The sequence below is a fragment of the Lepidochelys olivacea genome (genome assembly GCF_965140295.1).
Source record: "Lepidochelys olivacea isolate rLepOli2 genome assembly, chromosome: 6".
In the NCBI taxonomy this organism is placed as follows: Eukaryota; Metazoa; Chordata; order Testudines; family Cheloniidae; genus Lepidochelys; species Lepidochelys olivacea.
In genome coordinates, this window is record NC_140416.1 from 5,133,593 (window position 1) to 5,146,242 (window position 12,650).

The 12,650-nt window shown below is 47.0% G+C and overlaps 1 long non-coding RNA gene across 1 annotated transcript; it reads right to left on the reverse strand.

Annotated features, from left to right (window-relative positions):
• Window positions 1-5,725: 5,725 nt before the first annotated feature.
• LOC311521433 lies at window positions 5,726-9,328 on the reverse strand. Its single transcript, XR_014711899.1, has 3 exons — window positions 9,232-9,328; window positions 7,249-7,334; window positions 5,726-6,150 (listed from the first exon to the last, which is right to left on the reverse strand). It is a non-coding gene; the product is annotated as an uncharacterized lncRNA (long non-coding RNA).
• Between the last annotated feature and the right edge of the window lie 3,322 nt (window positions 9,329-12,650).

Here is a 12,650-nt window from a genome sequence, read left to right on the forward strand (position 1 = left end):
TGGGAAACACACTTCAGTCATGATTTCAGCTTACGTTCAGACCTTTACATATAATGTTGCGATGTGAACTTTAGCATGCTCTTACTGATCAGCCAGGTGTGAGTTTTCAAATGAAACCTCACCAGGCATACTTTGTACAACCGCTATTTCAGTAGGGTGCGAACACAGGGGTGTATTCCATTACAGAAGTGTCTCACTCAGGATTTTATCTTGCTTCTGTGAAAGTGGTGGCTGAGCACTGGAAGCAGCGGCAGCAGGTGACCCATGTTGGGCTCTGGCTCCTAGTGGAGGGATTAGGGTGACCAGATAGCAAGTGTGAAAAATCAGGGAGGGCGGGAAGGAGGTAATGGGAGGGGGTAATATCAAGCCCCTAATAATCGGGATGGTCAGGACATCTGGTCACCCTAGAAAGGATATGAGTCTGCTCCTGGCTTCCCTTTAAGGTGGCTGCTTTTTTAGTGCAGGCAGGTACTTCTTTGGTTCTGAGGTCCTGAGTTCAATCAGTCTGAGCCGGAGAGGCAGTTCCAATTGATCCTGGTGAGAGATGGCTGGCACGTTGGCATAGGGAAGGCAGGGTCTAGATCCACACAAGACAGAGAAATTACAGTGTCTGGAACCACCACGTTAAAGCCAGGCGCAAAACCATCAGAGCCGGGGAAGTGAACGTTCTTAGATATGGCCGTGAGCCGGGCTGTCCCCTGTGCTCACAGCCCTCTCCAGAGCTTGGCTCCCCTGTGGATCTTCTGGTGCTGCATGAGCGTGAACCTCTGAGCAAAGCGGCTCCCACGCTCAGCACACTGATAGGGCCGCTCCCCGGTGTGTCTCCTGCAGTGTTTGCTGAGGGTGGAGCTGTGGGCAAAGCTCCTCCCACAGTCGGGGCAGCGGTAGTGTCACTTTCCGGTAATCTTGGGAGACAGGCCAGTCCTTGCCTACAGACAGCCCCCCAACCTGAAGCGAATACTCACCAGCAACCACACACCACACCACAGAACCACTAACCCAGGAACCTATCCTTGCAACAAAGCCCGTTGCCAACTGTGCCCACATATCTATTCAGGGGACACCATCATAGGGCCTAATCACATCAGCCACACTATCAGAGGCTCGTTCACCTGCACATCCACCAATGTGATATATGCCATCATGTGCCAGCAATGCCCCTCTGCCATGTACATTGGTCAAACTGGACAGTCTCTGCGTAAAAGAATAAATGGACACAAATCAGATGTCAAGAATGATAACATTCATAAACCAGTCGGAGAACACTTCAATCTCCCTGGTCACGCGATTACAGACATGAAAGTTGCGATATTACAACAGAAAAACTTCAGAAACAGACTCCAAAGAGAGATTGCTGAATTGGAATTAATTTGCAAATTGGATATAATTAACTTAGGCTTGAATAGAGACTGGGAATGGTTGATTCATTATAAAAAGTAACCTATTTCCCCTTGTTTATTCCCCCTCCCTACCCCCACCCACAAGCCCCTAAACCCCAAGGGGAACCATCTCCTCACCCAGCGAGATCAGAGTCTCGTAATTTTCCTGCATGACATCCCTGTAGAGCTGCCTCTGCCCTTCATCCAGGAGCCCCCACGCTGCCCAGGAGAAATACACGGCCACCTCCTCAAACGCCACCGGTGCCTGGAACCACAAGGAACCCCGCTCAGCACCTGACTCTCCAGCTGCCACCCCGCTGCTTGGTCTGAGGCCGAGCACGCAATTTCTCAAATCTTTGTTCTTATAGCATCATCCTTGTTGGGCTCACTGAGTCACTGATCCCAAGGCCAGGAGGGACCACTGTGATCATCTATTTGATCTCCTTTATAATGTGGGCCATAGGACCTCCCTGAGTTAATTCCTGTCTGCACGAGAGCAGAGCTTTTAGAGAAATATCCAATATTGATTTAAGAATTGCGAGTGATGGAGAATCCACCACAACCACCACCACCTTGGTAAATAGTTCCAACAGTTAATTCCCCTCACGGGTAAAAATGTTACACCTTATTTCCAGTCTGAATTTGTCTAGCTTCAGCTTACAGCCATTGGATCTTGTTATTTCTCCCTCGCCTAGACAGAAGAGCCCATTATCAAATATCTGATCCCTTTGTAGAGACCAGGTGGGTGAGGTAATAACTTTTACAGGATCGACTTCTGCTGGAGAGAGATACAAGTTCTCAAGCTGCACAGAGCTCTTCTTCTGGTCTGGGAAAGGTACTTAGGGCAGATCTACTTTACAAACACTGCTGCTTAAATTAATTTAATAAATTAATACATTATTAATTAATAAATTTAACTTAAATTAATACATTTGTAGCTCTTTGATGAAGACGCTCTAAGCTAATGGGAGAGAGTTCTCCAGTCGGCTTAGTTACTCCATCTCCGTGAGAGGTGGTAGCTATGTCAGTGGGAGAAGCTCTCCCACTGACATAGCGCTGTCTACACAGGGGGCTGAGGTTGGGATAACTACATTGCTCAGGGGTGTGAATTTTTCACAGCCCTGAGTGACATAGTTACACTGAAGTAAGTGTGTAGTGTAGGCCTGGCCTCGGAGTATCACAGCTAAACATAAGGTGGAGGAGATAGTTTAGCGTAAGTCGTTAACACATATTCTAAGAGACTGTGACATTCTATACCTTGGGGAAGCACCCTGTAACCCCCATATTCCTCATTTATATATATATTTGTGATATTGCATATAAAGCATGCCATGTAAGGTATCGGGGAAAGGTTATGATCTGGTGAAAGTCTCTGCTCTATCTAAATATGTACACCATTAGTGCATATGAAGTTATGAGAGTGTGCTGTATGGTTGTCAGTAAAACATGCTGTAAGTTGGGGAATTGGCCAGATATTAGCTCTCCAGGGACAACAGCAAGGAAAGTAACCAATGCCCAGGAGGGTGTCAAACAACCATCAACAGTCATTGTCCAGCGGAGGAGTTACAATTCAGTGACTCACCTGCATAAGGCCACACCAGGGGAATTGCTCAACCTTGCCTGGTGACTCAGCAGTGCTCACCAGACATGCCTGGACTTGTGTTCTCCAAACACATGGACTAAGGATATAAAACAGAACAGGAGCCATATGCTTGGCCTTTCTTCTTCCTCCACCTACGCTGCAAGCAACAAGGATACTCTGAAGACTGAAGACTCCAACGGAGGAGACTGGCCCAGGTTTCAAGGGTGAAACCTGTGTACTATGAACTGCAATATCCAGTAGGGAGAGAAAAACTGCTTAATCTAGATGTTGCCCAGTCTAATAGGGTTGAGAGATTAGTCTGCGTGCTTATATTTTATTTTACTTTGGCCTTGTAGTCAATAAATTTGTTTTACTGTTTGTTTTTACCAGTGAGTTTGCTTGAAGTTTTTAGTAAATCTGCTCAGGTTAGAAAGGCTGGTGTATGTCCACTTTCCATTGATGAAGTGGTGAACTAATTAATAAATTTGCATTGCTCAAGAAAGGGTCTTGAGCAGTGCAAGATGGTATAGTCCTGAGGCACAAGGCTAGGAGTTGGGGGGAATTTGGCCGGTGCCTTTCTTTCTGTTAGATTCATGAGTGGCTCTGGGAGCATTCATGCAATCTAGCTGGGTGTGGGTGCTCCACATACGGTTGTGCTGAGTGATCACAGTGCCGGGAGGGGTTTGCTGTTTGTCACTAGCAAAGCAAAGCATTGTGAGAGACAGCCCAGGTTGGAGAGTTTAGGGGGCACAGCAGTCCCATAGTCCCAGACTGCACCCTGGGGATCCTGTCACAGGGACCATTCCAGGTGAAGTGGCCCGTTAATACCACTATAGTCATAAGAGGAAAAGGGAGGTTAGTGGGTTATAGATTGTTGTAATAAGCCATAAATCCAGTCTCTGTATTAAGACCACGTGCAGGTTGTCAAAGTCAGATTCAGGACTCACATAATTTGTCAGACCACTCTGTTTATTAGCAAAGCGCTTTGCCAATGCACCCAGATATGTGAGTCCCTCTCTGAGGCTCAAGCTAACTTATTTATACAAATAAGCCAAAGCCAATCTGACATAAGAGACAAAAGGAAGCAGAAACTGACAAATATACATACATATCTTATTTCCATACTAACGTTTACCAATCTCCTAGCTCAGTAGGAGCTCTAAGTTAATTAGTTTGAGGACCCATTGTCTCACACTCCTTAATGTTTCTCTTCCTGACAACTATATTTCAACAAACCCTTCAAGTAGCATTTCTTTAATGAATTATAATTTCAATATAATTCATTCTACTTTCACAAGGCCGCTGTAGCGCTTAAGTGAAGAGGCTCCTGCGCTGATGGGAGAACTTCTCCCATCGACATAGTGCTGTCTACACAGGGGGCTAGGCTATGTCTACACTACGGACCTTGCAGCAGCACCGCTGTTCCGATGCAGCTGCCCCACTGTAAAGCCTCCTGCGTAGCCGCCCGATGCCAGCGGGAGAAAGCTCTCCTGCCGGCATAATTAAACCACCCCCAACGAGCTGCAGTAACTACGTCAGTGGGAGACGCTCTCCTGCCGACATAGTGCTATTTCATCAACACCGGTGCTTTTGTTGATGAAACTTATGTTGGTCTGAGGGTGTTTTTTCACACCCTTGACCGACAAAAGTTTTGCCAACAAAAGTGCTAGTGTAGACACAACCTTAGCTTGTGGATTTTTCATGCCCCTGAGTTACATAGTTATACCAATATAGGTCTGTAGTGTAGACGTAGCCCATGCTTTTTAGTGTATCTCAAAGGTATGAATTTAAGCACCCAGGGTCAGCTTTTGATTGCAGCCAATGAAGTGAGCTGTAGCTCACGAAAGCTTATGCTCAAATAAATTGGCTAGTTTTTAAGGTGCGACAAGTCCTCCTTTTCTTTTTGCGAATACAGACCAACACGGCTGCTCCTCTGAAACCTTTTGAAAGTGTGCAGGTTTCCTTTGAGGATGAGGACTGAGAGGTCAGATGTGGAGTGATCACTTTGTGAAAAGTGTTCACCCAGAGGTGACAGGGTGGTTTCGTCTTTCATCATTTTCCTGTGTGACTTCATTGAAGAGTGTAGTGATTGTCTGGTTTCACCCACATCGTTGTTACTGGAGCATGTAGTGCACTGGATGAGGTACGCCACTTATTTTGATAGGCATGGGTAGGACCCACGGATCTTGAAAGGCGTGGTGTGGAAGGGTTCTCTTGTGGGTACTCAGGGATTGTGATCAAGTTGCCCCTTAACCTTCTCTTTGTTAAGCTAAAGAGATTGAGCACCGTGAGTCTATCACTATAAAGCCGGTGTTCCTATCCTTTAATCATTCTCATGGCTCTTCTCTGAACCCTCTCCAATTTATCAACATCCTTCTTGAATTGTGGGCACCAGAACTGAAGACAGTATTCAATGAGTGGTCGCACCAGTGCCGAATACAGAGATAAAGTAAAGTCTCTGCTACTCCAGATTCCCCTGTTTATATGTAACCCTTCTGCCCGTCAGAGTTGGCAGCAACAAGGGCCGGGTTCAATATCTAGGGGTTCCATTCCAATAACACAATGCAAACCGGCTCGAGCCCCCACCCAGTGACCTGGGACCAATATATACCACCCCCGCTGGGCGCCTCCAAGAGGCAATACTTCCCCTCTCGCAAGCACATAGTCTGAGTGTAGCAAAAGTCTTTTAATAACAGAGAGAAACAATGTGGCATTATGTTGGGGAAACACCACCAACAGGATTCATAGCACAACCCATGAGCAAAAAACCCACCCCAGGCAAATTGGGGGCATGCCCTTTTCCCTTTGGTTCTTGAGTCCAGCAACCCCAAATCACCCAAAGTCCCAAAAGTCCAATGCCCCAAAAGTCTCTGTCCCTGGTCAGGGCAGCCCCAGAGTTCGAAAGTTTATCTGCGGAGCTTTACCTCCCAACCCAGGTGGAAATGGGACAGGGGTAAGAAGCACCTTACGTGATCTGAAGCTGACCGCCCCATAGCGGCGCTCCACTCCGCCAGCCGCCTCACAAACTCCTTCGCTCAGCTGCGCTCCGCTCCGTCAGCCGCCCCACGAACTCCTTCGCTCAGCTCCACGGCCCACAAGCAGCTCCTGCCATCCACACACTGCGCCGCATCGAACTGCTTCACCAGCCGTCCCGCAAACTGCTCCACAATATATCTTCAGGCTCCCCCACTACTTAACACAACACAACACTCAGTGATTTCAGCTCTTAGGTGAATTCAGCTTATAATAGGGGAGCCCCAGTGCTGGTGCACTGTCAGCCCAAAGTGAGCTCAGCAGCCTATAACTAGACTTCTAATGAAATCAAAATTAGCTCTGATATTCCACAGTGGAGAGAGGAGGAAGTGCAATTAGCATGTAAGGCCCTCACCAGGGGGCCCATGCCACCAAGCATTAATACTTGTCCCCAGCCTCTCTCCATTCACACAGTTTTGGAACCCATGACCCTTGCCTAGCGAGTGCTACTTAGTTGATGGTGAATCCCTCCATCATAACAAAAGGCCATGTACAGTTCCAAGCACAGTTCCCATAATCAGGGTAATAACAATTTATTCTTCCTGCCCCAATAACAGAGACACTGGGGATCCCACAGCAGCCAAAGTGACCATTTGGGCAGCTATGGTCTCATTCTAGGCGTGGTGGGTGTGCCTATGCAAATGAGATCGGCCCCTGAAGTTCTTTTCCACAACTTGCCACACCTCACCACCAGATGTCAGGGTGGAGCTCATCCTGACACTGCTTACATCTACATCCATGGATCACATTCGCTCTGTTTTGCTGGGAGCTCCTGTTCCACAAATTATCCCCCAGGAGCCCCAAGTCCTTGTCTAGCATCCCTGCTTCCCGGGATGAAGTCCCCCATCCTGTAAGTATGGTCTGAGTTCTTTGTTCCTCACTATGTGACTTTATATTTGGCTTTATTGAAACACACATTGCCCTGAAGTGAGAGTGCTGGAGTAACTTGGAACAAATGGCAGCATCTCTTGGCTCTTTTTCAGGGCAATGCTCCTGGCCAGACCTAGAAAGGGCTTAGCAGGCTGTGGGCTTGTCCCCAAGGTCTGTGGTTAGTGCCTCACTCTAAGAGAACTCATAACACTTAAACGTGCAAAGGGTCCTTGCTTAAAATGTTCCCCAAACCCTGCCCCAGAGAGAACCTGGGGCTGGTAGTCAGTGGGAAGGTGGAAAAAGCTGCAACGGAGCAGACAGGAGGTGAGAAGGAACCATGGGTGATGGTGGGGGGGGAGCAGTTATATCCGCTGTGCTGCTAACCTGAAGGCTGAACCTGCCATGCAAAACCTCAGCCTCCCAACAGCCATCACTCTGCTCCTCCCAAAGGGCCAACCACCAGGGCAGACCTGAGAAGAGAAAATATGTAGTTAGAGACAGCATGCCTGGAACATAGTTCATCCCACAGCTCAGGGCCTAGACTACTCCTGGGCAATGTTCCCTCTAATTTTTTCCATCCATGTAAAGAATAAATTTTGTTATGTGCACCGAGGTATGTGCCTATGTGCGACACCAGTAGAAACAAAAAACCTAGATAGAATATATATGTTTTAAAAGTTACCATAGGAATAATTAGTCCAGCCAGGACTGGTTAGGCACTTTAGAACTCACTACTCAAAGAATTAAATTTAAGTGTAAGAGAAATAAAAATCATGAAATGCATAGACTAGTTAAAAGACTAAAATAATGCTTTGAAAGAATAAAATTACAGCGAATATACGTGCATTGCAGGAAGTACCAAGGAGCAACAGCAACAATAATACAAGTATGTGTTGGGAGCTGAGTGTGCAAGAGACAGAGTATGTGTGTGTGTGACACGTAGACAGTGTGTGTGTTTGAGACACAGAGATGCTGTGTGTGTGTGTATTTGATACAGTGTGTGTGTGTGACACAGACAGTGTGTGTGCTGGCTGCTGAGGAAAGCCATGCACTGTCTCTTTAAAAAAAGAAAAGGAGTACTTGTGGCACCTTAGAGACTAACCAATTTATTTGTACTCCTTTTCTTTTTGCCAATACAGACTAACACGGCTGCTACTCTGAAACCTGTCTCTTTAAGACACTCACTGAAAGCTCTCCTGCTCTTTCCTGAGCCCTGTTGTCTCCTCTCCCCTGCTCTGTGGAGATGGGGTACATGAGCAGGGAGGGGGGAGTGTGTATGTGTGAGAGAGAGAGAGACAGAGACTGAGACTGTGTGAGCTGGCTCCTGGGGAAATCTCAGAAACAGTGCTGTCATAAATATAAAGGGAAGGGTAAACCCCTTTGAAATCCCTCCTGGCCAGGGGAAAGCTCCTCTCACCTGTAAAGGGTTAAGAAGCTAAAGGTAACCTTGTTGGCACCTGACCAAAATGACCCATGAGGAGACAAGATACTTTCAAAAGCTGAGAGGAGGGAGAAAAACAAAGGGTCTGTGTGTCTGTCTATATGCTGGTCTTTACCAGGGATAGACCAGGAATGGAGTTTTAGAACTTTTAGTAAGTAATCTAGCTAGGTATGTGTTAGATTATGATTTCTTTAAATGGCTGAGAAAAGAATTGTGCTGAATAGAATAACTATTTCTGTCTGTGTATCTTTTTTGTAACTTAAGGTTTTGCCTAGAGGGGTTCTCTATGTTTTTGAATCTAATTACCTTGTAAGATATCTACCATCCTGATTTTACAGGGGGGATTTCTTTATTTCTATTTACTTCTATTTTTATTAAAAGTCTTCTTGTAAGAAAACTGAATGCTTTTTCATTGTTCTCAGATCCAAGGGTCTGGGTCTGTAGTCACCTAGGCAAATTGGTGAGGCATTTTACCAAACCTTGTCCAGGAAGTGGGGTGCAAGGTTTTGGGAAGTATTTTTTGGGGAAAGACGCGTCCAAACAGCTCTTCCCCAGTAACCAGTATTAGTTTGGTGGTGGTAGTGGCCAGTCCAAGGACAACGGGTGGAATATTTTGTACCTTGGGGAAGTTTTGACCTAAGCTGGTAAAGATAAGCTTAGGAGGTTTTTCATGCAGGTCCCCACATCTGTACCCTAGAGTTCAGAGTGGGGGAGGAACCTTGACAAGTGCACTGTCTCTTTAAAGTAAAGGAGGACTTGTGGCACCTTAGAGACTAACCAATTTATTTGAGCATGAGCTTTCATGAGCTACAGCTCACTTCATCGGATGCATGCCGTGGAAAATACAGTGAGGAGATTTATATACACACAGAACATGGCTGCTACTCTGAAACCTGTCTCTTTAAGAAAGGCACTCAGACACTCACCATTCAGAGCTCAGCAGCTCTGAGTCCTTCTGAGCCAGGCTGTCCCCTCTGGCCTGCTCTGCAGAGATGGGGTGCAGGCAGGGGCAGGGGGAGGGGCACACCCTGACATCAGCTCCCTCCCCCACCCCCACCCCTGCTCTGCAGAGCCAACAGGAGGGTCCTAGAAGCAGCTGCAGGATGGAGCAACGTGGGGGGAGGTTTCAGAGTAACAGCCGTGTTAGTCCTTTTCTTTTTGTGGGGGGAAGGGCACCTGAACACATGCTGCCAGCTGTGCGTGCTCTGCTATCAGCTGGGCGGCACTTAAATCTCTCCTGCGTGGCCGCCCAAGCACGCAGGGAACACAGCTCCTGGGGGAATTCTGCGCTACTGCGTGCGCTCATAATTAATGAGCCACACAACTTTTTAATTTTTTGGGTAGGAAAAAGCTTCTGCTGGAATGTTGCTGCAGTTTCATCTTTTGCCCACCAGAGGGCACTGTGGCTCTAGAACAAGGCAGCAGCTCCCAGCAGAAAATAACTTCTGCAGTTTCACCTTTTGCCCACCAGAGGGCACTGTGGCGCTAGAACACAGCAGTCACTTCCAGCCAGCTAGGGAAGAGAAAGAGCCTGCAGAGCCTTCTTCACAGTGGGTCAGGAGACAGAGGCTATGGGTAGACACCGTGCGGTCCTGGGGGAGGGGGCGGGGGCGGGTCAGACAGGGGCTCATAACAGCTAGTGTGGGAGGACATATTGGGGAAGGGGCTGAATGGGAGTGGAGGTGCATGGTCACAGGGAGGAGGGAGGTACAGGGCCACATAGGGACAGGGGAGTTGCTGAGTGGGACACAGAGACATATGGGGACAGGGGGAGGGGGGAGAGGGTGTCTGAGTGGGGGTGGAGGGCAGTGTTCCTTCTAATTTTTTCCATCGCTGTGCAGAATGAATTTTGTTATGTGCACCATATCGAGGTAATGTGTGGATGTGCACCACCAGTAGAAACCAAAAACCTAGATATAATATATATTTTTTAAAAGTTGCCATAGGGATAATTACTCCAGACAGGACAGGTTAGGCATTTTAGAACTCAAACAATTAAATTTAAATTTAAGAGAGAAATAAAAATTATGAAATGCATAGAGCAGCCAAAAAACTAAAATTACACACTTTGAAAGAAGTATCAAGAAGTAACAACAACAACAACAAAAATACAAGTATGTGTTGGGAGGTGAGTGTGAAAGACAGTGTGTGTGTGTGTGTGTGTGACAGAGACACACACCAGGTGTGTGTGGGTGCATGACAGAGACACACACTGTGTGTGTGTGACAGAGACACGCATTGTCTCTTTAAATATGCTGACCCCACTTTAAGTATGCTGCCCTTTTAAGTAGATCAGCAAATTCAGACACAGCAGCAGCTGCCAGCAAGCTCCCTCCATCCTGAGCCCTGCCGTGTGTCCCCCACACATACTCTGTGGAGATGGGGTACAGGGGCATGGGGAGGGGGACACCCTGACATCAGCACCCCTCTCCCCTCTCTTCCTCCCTCTCCCCCCCCCAACTCTGCCCAGCCACACAGCTTACAGGGAACTTAGGTGGAGGGACACATGTGGACAGGGGGTGCAAGGACACATGGGGGTGCAGGGACACATGAGGACAGGGCAGATGTGTCTGACTGAATGGGAGAGGCTAGGGGTCAGCCAGGATTTGCATGTCCCTTCCCGCTTGTTCCATACTTTTCCCACCCATATCCAACAACCCTCCAAGTTCACATCCAGGCTCCTTCTGAGCAATTACTTCCTTCTCCCTCAGCTCCTCCATTACCCCTGTCTCCCCCAAGCCTTTGCACTGCTTCTAAGGGTACGAGAAATACGGTTCTGTATTATAGTTTAAATGAATTATTACTCAGAGTTCTGTATTAATATGCCTAATAAGGAATCTATTTGTCAAACAACATTTTCTGAATCTTTTTTGTTGTCTGTATTGTTACAGACATATTTGTTGACAGGCATTTTGAAATAAATGACCAAAAATAAATGAAACTGGTGTGATTATATTGTCTTGTTATTTTAACAAATAAAATATGCAGAATTTTACAGAATTTGAAAATATTGTGTGCAGAATTTTTAATTTTCTGTTGCAGAATTTTTAGGCACAGAATTCCCCCAGGAGTACTAGAAACACACATGCTGCCAGATCGCTCTGTATCAATAACCTGTCCTCTTCATTGTTTACAACTCCCCCAATATTTGTGTCACTTGTGAACTTTAGCAGTGATTATTTTATGTCCAAACCATTGATAAAAATGTTCAATAGCTTAAGGCCAAGAACTGATCCCTCTTGGACCACACTACAAATACACCTCCCTGATGATGAGTCTCCATTTATAGTTACATTTTGAGGCCTATCAGTTAGCCAGTTTTGAATCCATTTAATGTGTGCCATGTTCATTTTTTAATGTCCTAGTTGTGTAATCAAAATGTTGTGCAGTACAAAGCCAAATGCCATAAAGAAGCCTAAATATATTACATAAATGCTGTTACCTTTATCAACCAAACTTGAAATCTTGCCCAAAAAAAAAATGTTTGTTTGCCAGGATCTATTTTCCATAAACTGATGCTCATAAGCATTAATTATATCACTCCAAACTCTTCTCCAAATGGGAGAGGAGGGCCAGTTCTGCCTCAGTGACCCATCTTAGCCCTCAGGGAAAAGGTGCGGGCAGGGTGGGAATCAGGAGTGATACCTGCCATGAAGACAGGCCCTGCTGGGGATGATACTGAGCAAGACAATACAGAACTGGGGGGCTTCTAGTGGCTTTGCTGGGATCCCAGTTTTTCCCTTCACCCCCAGACTGTCTCTAAGCTGCTATCGCTCATTCCTCACCTGTGCCGGAGCCTCTTGGGGTCTCCCTTTCCTCAGAGCCCTGGAGATCCAGGATGTGTGGCTCTTCCCCTCACTCCATCTGGGAGACCACAGCAGGGACAGGGAATCCTGATGGTGGGGAAGGAAACAGCAAATACAATAATTTAAGTTTGTGTCAGAGACTGGACTCGCTGCAGCCTTCGGCTCATGACTTGAAGTTGGCAGGGGACGTGTGATGTGAATAGAGGGGGAATTGTTCACGGGGACCTTTTGGAGCAGGGAGACACTTGGAGGAGGTGGACAGCACCTCTTGTAGGGGAGTCAGGGATCCCCACACACATATATGATTCAGACATAGCACCTGTTACGAACACTTTGGAGCCTTTGGGAATGTTCCCCCAGGAATGAAAGTGAGTGGACACAGCCTGGAGTCAGAGAGCCCAACCGGGCAATTAAGTCATGCCCCCCCCCCCCCCACACACACACACACCCACTCCGAAGGGAAATCTTTAGTAGATTCCTCACCCAGCGAGATCAGAATCTGGTAATTCTCCTGCATGACGTCCCTGTAGAGCTGCCTC